The sequence below is a fragment of the Melospiza melodia genome, chromosome W (genome assembly GCF_035770615.1).
Source record: "Melospiza melodia melodia isolate bMelMel2 chromosome W, bMelMel2.pri, whole genome shotgun sequence".
In the NCBI taxonomy this organism is placed as follows: domain Eukaryota; kingdom Metazoa; phylum Chordata; class Aves; order Passeriformes; family Passerellidae; genus Melospiza; species Melospiza melodia.
In genome coordinates, this window is record NC_086225.1 from 11,057,865 (window position 1) to 11,070,007 (window position 12,143).

The following is a 12,143-nucleotide window of genomic DNA, read 5'->3' on the forward strand; positions in this document are numbered from 1 at the left end:
CGTAGGTGGAGGCATCTCTTTTGGGGGATTTTCAGGTGGTCGTTCCTGTTGCCTTCATCATAGACGGGGTCTTTCCGATGAGTCTTCCTCTTTAAACTTTTGAACTCCTTTCCTAATCTGGTCAATTCCCGGTGTACTTGGCTTAGATCCCGTGGCTTGGCAAAACCCTTAGGGTCATTTCGACATTGCTGGCTCTAAACCTGCTTAGCCCATTAGTTTCTCCTATACTTATCTCTTCCCCTGTCATGATGCTCTACCTCTTATCTAATTTATTGCTCTGTTTTCCTAGTGCTGTGCTTTCTCCGTGTGTTCTAGTGCTAGGCCCTGCTTTACATGCCTCACATTCCATGTTTTAACTCATTACTTCTGGAAGGCTATCTGCTTTAGGGCTTCAAACCCCTTACCTGTTAGGAACTAAAAAAGTTTCCTGACAAGTTTCCCAGAATTTGCAAGGTAAATCTCTAACTTCTCAAGCAGAATTTCTGCTAAGAGATCTTGATATTTTCTCTTTGCTCAGTTACACAAAAAAATAATTTCTAAAATAGTGCCCAGGATCAAACACCATTATATTTACACATTCAGTTTTCAGCGGTGACCACAGCAAATAGACATGCAAAGGTTGGACTAGAAAATAATGCATAATTATAGTAGTCAGTGACTAAACAAATTAAACTAAACAAACTTATTCCTTGGTACAAATATTAAATATCTGAGAAGCAACAATTTAACAAACTTAACTATAAAATCTTAGGTTGACTCATGACAACTTTTGGCTTTAAAGCTTCATATCCAATAGGCCTCCATTAGTACATTACCAATGAAGAACAATACAAAACCGAGAAAAAAGGTTAGATTTTTTTTTTACCTCTTTCTTTTGCATCTCAACTGTATTTGGTAGAGATTGAAATTCTGATAGCTCATTTACTTGCTTCTGTAGAAGTGCATTCTCTTTCAAAGCATTTTCTAGTTCTCCTTTTAAGTCAGCTGCCTTTTTTCCAGCTCCACATGAGAAAGCAAATCTAGAAAATGAATTTTAAACAAATAAACAATTGCAAGAGGAAAAAGCATATTTTAAATTAAGCAGAATACTTATATTTCATTCTGGATGTCATATTGTTTTAATTCCAGAAAAGTACATTTTACTGTTTCTAACAATTAAAAGACTAAGCTCCTGGTCAGAAATCTGTGAGCACTTCTTAGGTTGATATCCAATTTATTTTAGATTCTCTCTAACAATCTTCATTAACTTGACTGTACAAAATATTTTGCAAGCTGCAATTTTCCAGAATGTTCAAGGAAGTGCTCAAGTAGTTACTCCATGCCAGCAATACCAGATACTCTGGTTACTTTATACTGACCCAAGTCTCCATATATTGAGGAAGACAAGAGCCAAAGCCTTGCCTATCCTCCCACCATTACAGGGCAAAGGGAGAAGAGAGGGAGCAAGGAAAAGGCACCACCTGGAACAGTACCTTTTGGAACTTTACCCTCCATCAGTGAAGTTAGTCTTGTGTTTTCTTGAAATAAAGATTGCAGCTCTCTCTGCAAGTCAGCTTGCATTTTTCGGTAACTGGCTTTTTCCGCTTCTATTTGGCTTTGATATAACTGGACATCCTTTTGCATTTGGTTGTGGTTACTTAAGAGCTCATTCTTCAGGAAAACAATACAACATGCAAGTCACACACAGAGTAAAAGTCTATGTACTTGACATTTAAATAATGCATCTGGTACATTTTCTGTTGTCACTCTGACCAGCTTTGACCTTGATAAATATGGCAGACTAAGGCACAACTTAACTGCATTCCTGTCAGAGTCCTCTAACAAAACATGCCCTAGAGTTCAGGGCCATAACTGCTGCTACTATTTTGTCTTTAGTCTTGGAAAGCTCAAAGTAAGCTCCATCCCACTTCTTAGTCCACGTCTCTTATTCTCCATTGTTCTCTGGTAAAATTAGGTCTGAAGTCTTATGCCCTAATAACGCACTAAAGACTGCTTCTTTGATGTCTCTCTCTCCCTCCCGGTAAACCTAAAACTAACCACCAACTCCTGTGGAAAAAGCCTTTACTTTCTTTTTATCTCTTTCCTGAAGACCCATTTTGCACAAATTGCATAATAAAAGTATTAGAGTATTTGGAGAAAGCTAATGATGAGTGTTCCACCACACTGATGGCCTCCTTCACAAGCCTGGAAGCTGACAGGCCCTTAACAACATCTGGTACAGCTATAAATGCAGTTCAACAAGTACTTAGCATCTTCTCCTTCAACTCCAAATTTTGACTTCTGAGAAAAGCACATTCCTTTTTGGCATCCAAGGCTATGGCTTCACTGTCTAAGAGGGATTTATTCAGCTGCTGAATTTCTTCAGTTAGTTTATCACAATCTCCCTGAAGAAGACAACACTCCAAGAAGCAAAACCAATAGAGCCATAATAAAGTAAATGTGTTCATTTTAATGTGGTTAAAATGTAAGTTCAGGCTTAGAAAACTCAGTAAGTTTACTTTAAGAGGAAGAGTAGCAGGTTGTTTGAGAGACGGGATGAACAGCAGCATTTCTCATAGTTTGACTTCCCTGTATGTTACGTAGTAATTAACATTTTAAACTTTGTAAAACAAAATTTCCCAAGACCTGTAGGGAAGCAGATGTTCATCATACCAAGGCTATACCTAAATTTAATCCAACCCAGAAGAACAAAGTCATCTCTCAACCCTGTAGAAAATTCAAGTTTACCAGTGCAAAAGATGTCTCCTTTTTTTTCCACTTCTGCTTTTTGTAGTTCTTCCACATGATTCTGTAATATTTTTATTTTGTTCTCTTTCAGCTGTTCCAGTTTGGAATTTATTTCTGCCTAAAAGTTGGAGGGAAAAAAGGGGGAAAGAAGATTGGAGTGTTCAGTTTAGGTTTGCAGATCAGAATTTATCAAAACCTACACAGAAAGCATTCATGGTTCTTAGCCATATCCCCCTCATAGCTGGTAAGATTAACCTGAGCACAATTATGTCTAGCTTGGCCTCAGCAGATATGGTATTTCAAGCTAAACAAACCAAGCACATTTCTCAAAAGTCTTACTATCTGTAAATTCATGGAGAGGCTCACCTCGGGTTCCTCATTGTACACTTCAGCATTTGAAACTAGATTCTTTAAGTTGGTAATTTCATGCATTAGTTGAATCTGTGTAGCAAATTAAAGCAAAATTGCAGAGGATGTTAGAAAGCACCCAACACCAGTAACTTTAGTTGCCAACACCATGAAAACAAGCCAGGTCTATCTTGTGTTTTCTTTTTTATTAGTATATACTCACATATCTACTTAAACAGCTACAAAGCAAGATGCTACTTATTCTTTCAAAATGGATATGTGAGGTGCAAAGCTCTGTGTTTTAGCTCCCCAGTAATTAGAAAGGATTCAAGTACCATTTAATCTGCAATAGTTTGACAAGCAAGAGCAATGTGATCAAAGAAATTAATGCAGAAATTGTACAGATAAAACACATCAAATTCTAGTCATGTTAAGCAGTGTTTTATGACACAGGGCAGATATTTATGATTTAATCTAGTCACTGACAGGAATAGGAAGGTGCCAAAATGAAACTAAAACAAGCCATGAACACATTTAGTGGCATTCTCTGAAAGAAGTCACAAGTAGAAGACCAGATAGGAGCTTTTTCCATTACTTTCTATTGGTCTTTGTTAGAAAAGTTTCACAATAAGCACTCATCTACAAGTACTTATGTATAGTCACAAGCAAAGGTAAGAAAACACAATCTGCAAATTTAATAATAGTGAAAAGCTTTAAAACAAGCACCCTCCTGTGAGTATTCCTATGTAGTTTACCTGTATGAACTGATAAACTGATATATTTAATCTAATGTATTTGGTGAAGTATGTGACCTTTCGGTATTGCTATAAGTAATCTACTACATGGGTATCAATAAATGCTTACATTTTATGGACTGTCTTCAGATATCTGCAAACAAATAATTTAAAAAGCAATTCTTGCAATGGAAACTATTTTAGACATTACATCTGTTATTAGATACCCAAAAACTTTGCAGGGAAAACTAACTTAGGATTTGTTAAAGATTAGCTAAGGAAGATAGCACATTCAGTCTAGCACACAAAGGGTCTTCTAAATAGAATCTTAAATACAGGCTAAATGGTAATATTTTATACAGCAAATTTCTTTAAGATCTATAAATCATTGTAGGGAACACAATGCAAATAAGCAGTGACATTGTTAAATTGTAACCTGAAATAAAAATGCAAAAGGATGTAACAAACTTCAACATTAGTGTCATGATCAGAAGATATTACACAGACTAATGTGCACAAGTAATGTCCAGCAAAGGGATCAGGAAAGAAATGGAACAATACATCCAAGTCTCAAGATCTCAAGTTACTGATTTTGTTTGGGGCTCTTTTTGCCATAACTTATTTCACACTCCAGCCTTTAGGCAGGTAGAACCTAATACAAGTAGTAAGCATTTTAGACTATAGAATCAGAGCATAAACATTTGGATAAACAAGGAACATGTCCAGTAACCACACAAAGAATGAAGAGAACTGAAAGTCAGCATTTCCTATATTCTAAGTTATCCAGTGGATAACTTCACAGCTTTTGTGACTTCCTGGCACAAAACACAATGTTTTGATTTTACTATTACTATTCTTACTATTATTTTAAAATAATTTCATGACTAAGCTAAATAATATGTTAAAAGTTAATGCTCCTGTAGTTCATGGATTACCAAAATGAGCCATCTTGGAATGTGGGACAAGATGTTTCACACAAGAAACATGGTTTAGCAACTAGAACTTCAAAACAATTCTAAAATGTATTTAAGCAGCAAAATAACTGCCACACAGAAGTCTAGAGTGAAATTCAGATCACACATTTATAGAAATAACATATACATATATATACATATAAATACATGTTTAATCAGGCTGCAGTATGCAACTCTCCAAAAATTTGTCTGAATTATATGCTCTAAGTAAATCCAGTTTAAATCCTGCATTCCTTCATTCATTCTGTTGCTGAATGCAGCTTATAACACCATCTGTTTGTGAATCAGCATTGAAGGACATGTACATTGAATAAACTCCAGAAAGCATTTGGGCAGAGAGGAATAATCTCTCACTACTTCAATGCATCTTACACCTCATGATCTTTTTGTGTTTGCTTTTCCAGTGCTTCAAATTCACCTATTTCTGTTTTTTCCTTCAAATTCACCTATTTCTGTTTTTTCCTTCAGTCTCTCTTTCAGTTAATTTATTTCTGACTTCAACTGCTCATTTTCCAGCACTAGATTATCAAAGTTAGCTTGCAGGATGTTGACCTCGTTTACAGCAATATCCTGAAGAAGTGGCACAAGAAACTTTAGAAACTGTTGCTGCACTATCAGCCTTATTTCTAGAAAATTCAGAACAGACCTACCTTTTCTAGTGCTAATGCTTCGCAGAGTTGCACAGATTCTTCAAAGTCTTTCTGGGTCTAGAAAAAGAAACACTCTCAGCAGATCTACAAGATCAAGCAAGTGGAGTATTATATTTCTTGTTGCTTATCTTTTCACACAGCTAATCCTGTTTAAAGATCAAAGTTGACTGGATCATTTGCCACAAACCCACAGAAGCACAGAACCATACCACAGCTTCACAGAGATTCCAAGAGACTTTCTCGCCAGCTTCAATAATTCTGCAGACACAGAACACTGGTGTTCTGCAGAAGAGTAAGGCTGATCTTACTGAGAAGCATGTTATGCATATGTGAAGTACCAAAAAGACAAAACAGATTATGATGTTACCCAATTCATGTTAGGACCAGCCATCCATTCTGCTTCTGAAATTTGATCAGGAACCATCAGGCAATGGCTGTCATATCCAGAATTCTCTAAGGTAGCTGAAAAGAAAGATGCATTAACGAAAGTACCAGTAGATTTTAAACTGAGCATCAAGAATTTACTCATAAAATAATTTTACCACATTTGAAAAAATCATTTAATGGCAAAAACACAGCACACTGAGTAAGACTTCTGACTCTCAGGATGTTCTGTTATGAAAGGGAACACCACTGAAATCCAATCCCTATACTTATGTTGACCGTATTACCATGAAGTCTACATCAAATCCAGAATATATGCTTAAGTACAGACTAGAAGTTGGAGTGTCAAGGAAAGAACCACTCAACAATAACCTGCAAGATGTAAGGAAAAAAAGCATCTCACCCCCATACAGAAAAAAAAAAGCCCAGAACAATCCACTTACAAGCAAATACATGTTTGACAGGAGAGGTAATAAGGATGTAAGATGTAGTTCAGCAACAAGACTGCTAAATTGTCCTCTTGTCTTCAGTTAAATTTTCTTAGAAAATTTCTTTTCCAATTTTCAGTTCACTCCTTATGAATCCTTGAATTTCTCCATCTCAATCTGATCTTTGAGTAATGACTTCCTATTCTTGTTTAGGATTTGGGGATTATACACCCACACACCTCTCCATTTTTGGGAGGAGAACATGGGTTGAAATGGATAGTCTGTGTTAAAGAACACTTTCCCAAAATACTAGGGTGCGTGGGAAGGCTGCATGGCAAGTGTTCATAGACCCTGCCATTTACCTCACAGCTCTCCCCTTTGGTCTAAAGAATTAAAAGCTCAATATCAAGTGAAGTTGGGGTAGTAGAAGCACTTTTCATTGAAAAATGTACATCAACCCTTGGAGTCCAGTTAATTTGTTTTTTAATTTGTGCTACCAAAGGATCAACTTATTCCCTTTGGGAAACGTAATGCAATGCTTGCAAAATTATTTATCAGGAATGTCACAGAAAATAAAATAGAATGGTCTGGGTTGAAAAGGACCTCAAAGACCGTGTAGTTACTTACAACCCTCCACATCTGGTACTGCTGGCAGAAACAACTTCATTTTTTTTGTTTCAGTCAGCATTGCATTTTCGAAGTCTTCAAAAAAGCTCACATTTGCCTGGTTTATTTCACCAGGAGCCCAAGTAACTGTTCTTCTCTTGGTCTTTAAAAAATATTTACAGAAAAAGTGATAAAACCAAACCACTAGGCAGAGAGTAAATGTTGCCTCAGGCTAGTTCTGTATCAGTACCTGTATCACCAGTTAACTAGACAGTATTTTGCCATTTCCTCAAGATTAGTTGGAAAGTAAAAAATTCCCTGCAGTCTGTTCACCACAAGGCAACATTGAATTGACAGAATTTAAAAGTTAGCCCTTTAAAAATATGAAAAAAAGAGTGAAAATTGCCCATCATACTTACTCTCCATTATCAGTATAAACCTATGTATGTAATATCACCTTTTGCAAAGTATTTCAGAGTTATCAGGTAAGATCTGAACAGGTGCTTACTTTAACATTCTCTTTGGAGGCAAAGGAAGCAGAAGTCACCGGCACCTCAGTTAAGTTTCGTATTCTGTCCTCCTGTACTTTTTGAAGGGAATTTTTTTCTTCCAACAGCTGGGCCAGTTGGTCCTTTTCCGTTGCATGAATCTGAGATTTTGAAGACAGCTTCCAAAAAGAGAATAGTAATCACACTGACATCTTAAGAGCAGAAACCACTCCTACAGAAGATACACAATTACTGATACTTAAAAACAACTACACACATATATCCCTTTAAGTCTGGAAGAGAAGTCTATAGGAATAAAATCCCAATATTACTGGGTGGAACGTGCCTGGGCTCGTCGGGCCCTTGCTGCTGGACCAAAGGTGGCAGCTGTGGTATTTCACCTCAGAGACACCTTTGGCTGGCTGGAAGTTGCAGCTAGGCATTCAGAACAAGTCCAGGCATGGTAGAAACTCAGTTTACCTCCGGTAGAAAGGGTTCAGGCAAAGGTGAAGAGGAAAAAGAGGATTCTGCCAGAGGGTTTTAATCCAGAGTTTTATTCCAGGGCTACAGAGCTCTGAATCTTGGTAACAGCTCCCAACAGCATACCGACCGCATGGTCTCCATGTCTTTTAAGCCCGGGGGCAGGGAGAGGGAAGGGATAGGTGAGCCACCAATCCAGGTGGGAGGGGGAGGGTCTCAAGGGACAATGACACATAGACAGGCCAATGACCCCAGGTCTGAGAAGCATCTTTTGAACTTCTGCCAATCACATGACGCCCTTGCTGGAATGTTAAGCTTGACGGACAGCACTTAGGAAGGGGGCAAGGGGGAGGGGAAAGGACAGGTTGGCACTCCTGGGGGACTGGAGTAGCCAAAACAGGAAATTGCAACACACTGCGACAGAAGTCTTTAATCTTTAAGAATGAAAATGACAGTTTAGTCTACATTTTGACTGTAGATTTAGTATTTAAAAGTGGTCAACACTCCCAGAAACAATACAGCCTCAGATTTTTCTAGGTATAAAAAGAGCATTCTCCCAAATAGAACTCACTACCTGCTATCACAGAAGATACACAACATACTCCCAAATTCTTTTTGCAAATTCATTATTGTTAAAAATAAGAAATAATTTTTCTAAAAATTTTCTCTAATGATATCTATAATTTGCAATAAAAAATGTGCATTCTTTGATTTAATGCACTAGAACAGTACGGTCAGCACTGTTATTTTCCTGTGCTTTATTATCTGTGGTCTAACAAGACTTGCAAGATTCTTCCACAGCTCCATAGATTTTTAGAGAAGGAAAAACATCAACGCCTACATTGTTTGGTGAGTGTGACCGTGGTCACAAGGGTTTGCAGGTGAAGAGAGAGGCGAGAATGTTGACTCCACGATCAGAAGGCTTGACTTATTATTTTATGATATATATAAGATTATGACTATACTAAAAAGAATAGAAAGAAAAGTTCTCAGAAGGCTAGCTAAGCTAAGAATAGAATCAAAAAGAATGATAACAAAGGAGCTCTCTCAGACTCTGTCCGAGATAGCTCAGTCCTTGATTGGCCATTAATTGTAAACATCGAGATAGCTCAGTCCTTGATTGGCCATTAATTGTAAACATCTAAGAGGGGCCAATCACAGGTAGACCTGTTGCATTCCACAGCAGCAGATAACAATTGTTTACATTTGTTACTGAAACTTCTCAGCTCCAGCAGGAAAAATCCTAAGAAAAGATTTTAATGAAAAGATGTCTGCAACAGGTGAGAAGTTACTATTGTTCATTTACTAAATGCAACTTCCACCTATACATCACCTAAATTTTGCCAGTGATATTCATGCAGTTGCAACTTCCTGCAACTCAAACTGAAGTTAGACATCAGTAAGGGAGGAAATAATATGAAGTTGGGATCTTTAGGAGACATTCAATCACTTCTTAGATTAATTAGTAATATAATTTGTTTTGATCATTAATTATATGATTTGTTATGATTGTTTTGATCAGTTAAAGTGTGTTGTAAGGCATCACAAATTTCTATTTCTTAATTATGTTAACCTACTAATTAGGTGTAACCAATTAACAATTCTGTCAGTTGATCTCATTCAGCCTTAGGCTGCGCACAGATGTTGACTACCATTAGTTGTTCTAGAGTATTCATCACCTATTCACTTTTTATTCTCTCAATAAAAATGGCAAATACCACTATAAAGAGTTCACCTACCCCTCCAAATTTAACTGCTTTTGGTTTAAAACAGCTGGTCTCCAAATAGCTATCAGTACTAAGGATTGATTTATTTGAGTTTATTACATACTTCCTCCAGCTGCTTTTTCAAATCCAGAATTTCTTTGCGGTATCTCTTCAGGAGGGCATCATCATCAAGAACTTCATTGACTTTTGGTGTATTCTTCATTCCTTTGGCTATGTTGGCAAACTGGAAGAAAAGTCTTTCATGGGTAATAGTTGAAGAACAAATACCTAAAAAGACTTATTTTGTCCCATATTTCCCAACAGAACTAAAGGGAGAGTTTATTAGATAAAGAGCAACATATAATAGGACAAAAATATTTGAATTAGCTTATTTTTAATGTATTTTAAGCTTTGAAAAGGTGAAGTTTTCCTTTCTTGATAATAAACCTAAAACATGAAGCATAATATGTAAGTAAGAGTATCTCAAGTTTTTTATTTAATAAAAAGCTCAAAAGATCATCAAAAAAGGGAGACAATCCTACCTAAAGAATATATACTGTATATTAACAGTTCAATTCTTGTAGTGCTTAACATCTTGTGCTAGCAAAGACTTCTCTAACTAGGTTTGGAAAAGGCAAATGAGATAAGAGTGGTTATCTCCTGCCTGCAAAGTGAGAGAAGGAGCTTTGTTCCAACTTCCAAAAAGCTCTAGGTAGACAACCTAGCACAAGATGATTAGGAAAAGATGCTGTGTACAAAGAAGTATTTCAAATTCTGAGTTTACAGAAGCCCTTCAGAAGATCCAAGTCATTAAAGATCCAGCAGAATACATTTCCACTCCTCAAACCTGTCAACAATAACTAGTGCTGGAGAAGAGCTGAGAAACTTTACCTGAAGAGTGTTGAGTGTCTCATCAAAAGAAACAGGAGTAATTGTACAAATAATAACTGTTTTAGCATTTCCTCCAAGGGAGTTCTGCAGAATTCGAGTCAGCTTGCTGTCTCTGTAATTTATGAAGCTAATAAAAAAGAGGCAACAACAACAAAAAAAGTCAGATTTCTGCATAAACATGGTAAATATATTTTCTAGAGGTAATAGGTTATGTGAAACAGTTACCTACTGTTTCACATAACCTGTGAAACTGTTACCTACTATAAGAGTATAAAGAAAGGATTTTAATTTCTTAGTTTAGCACTGCCTTATCTTATAACAGGTGTACAAACAGTTGCTTACCCAGAGGGGTCATCACAAAGTTTTTTGATAACTTGACCCAGAATGAACAAGCTCCAGTTTATATTGCAGCCTTCTTTCAGTCTAACACCTAGGTACCACACATTTTATTAGTACTATTTTAAATTTATAACAATACTAAGATACATTTTCAAGCTGCCAAGCTTTTGTGATATGTTATGCTCAGAGGGATTGATTGTCCAAGAGTTAAACCTTAAGTGCCACAATGCACTATTGACCCAGTAGCAGGCAGTACCCAATCCTTTATGATAGCCAAAATGCATTGAAATAAAACAGTAATCAAAAATAAACATTTAGAACCTTTACATAGTAAGCATCTGAGGCCATAAGAACTACATTTTTGCTTCCTGTTTAAATTTTGCAAATGCCCACATTGACACATATAACAAACCTGTCTTAGATACAAGTTTTAGGTTAGTCACTTATTGTAAGAGAGACTATTCCTTGTGTCCCTCTCAGATCACTTTTTTCTGATGAAGGCACTTCTGTGCAGCTTGCAGCTTCATGCTGTCACTGTTAACAGATGAGCTTCCTCTGAACTAAAGAGTGAGCCATCTATTCCCTCTTGACCTTGACACACTAGTCCCTAAAAAGCTTATTGTGATTTTGTTATTATAGGTGCATCTTCACGGAATCATCCCTATTGTATTAGCTCAGCGCAGGACTGTTGCTGGGCCTGCAATTCTAGAAAAGGCATATTACTATTTAACTGTTTGCACTTTACAGCATTTACAGTATTTTCCTGAGTAGATCCTGTCCTACCAAGGGGAAAAGGCCTTATTTATAAACAGTAAATAACACAATAGCACATGAATCAAATAATGTCCTTTCTATCATAGTTTCTCATAGGGGTTAATTAACAGTTGTTGTTGTCAGTGGAGCCTCATTTAACACTCACCTTCAGTTCCTGTTTTACTAGCTCTTTCACTGCCTGCCAGATCTACCAAGTTCTGCAAATGCATTAAATTTTTCACAGGTTAGTTCTGAGGCAATTCAGTAAGTCCTCATAGTTCTAAATCTCTGCTAAGAATTTAATAAACTAAAGTTAAGCTTCAAAAAAACAAAAAAAGTAAAGGGTCTGTCATTATTGGAATTAATGCACAGCTACTACACACAACCAATAATCTCAAAGGTATATAAGGGTGTGGAGTAAGTTTCTATGAACTCTATTATTCCACCCCAAATAGTGCTTCAAACTGGCAGTGCAACAACCTCTACCCTTGGTCACAAAAAGATAAACAGTTTCTCAATACAGAAGTGTTAACTACTAATCCACCTGTAGGAATCTTTAATGGGAAAGAGCCTAGGTGAGATGATCTAGTGTCCTGTCCTGAGCTGGCTGTACGTCCCTCCTTGCCTATCATTGT

At 36.8% G+C, this 12,143-nt stretch overlaps 1 pseudogene; it reads right to left on the reverse strand.

The window, feature by feature from the left end:
• The window catches only part of LOC134431433 (centromere-associated protein E-like), an 82,849-nt pseudogene that overhangs the window by 14,330 nt on the left and 56,376 nt on the right, over positions 1-12,143 (reverse strand).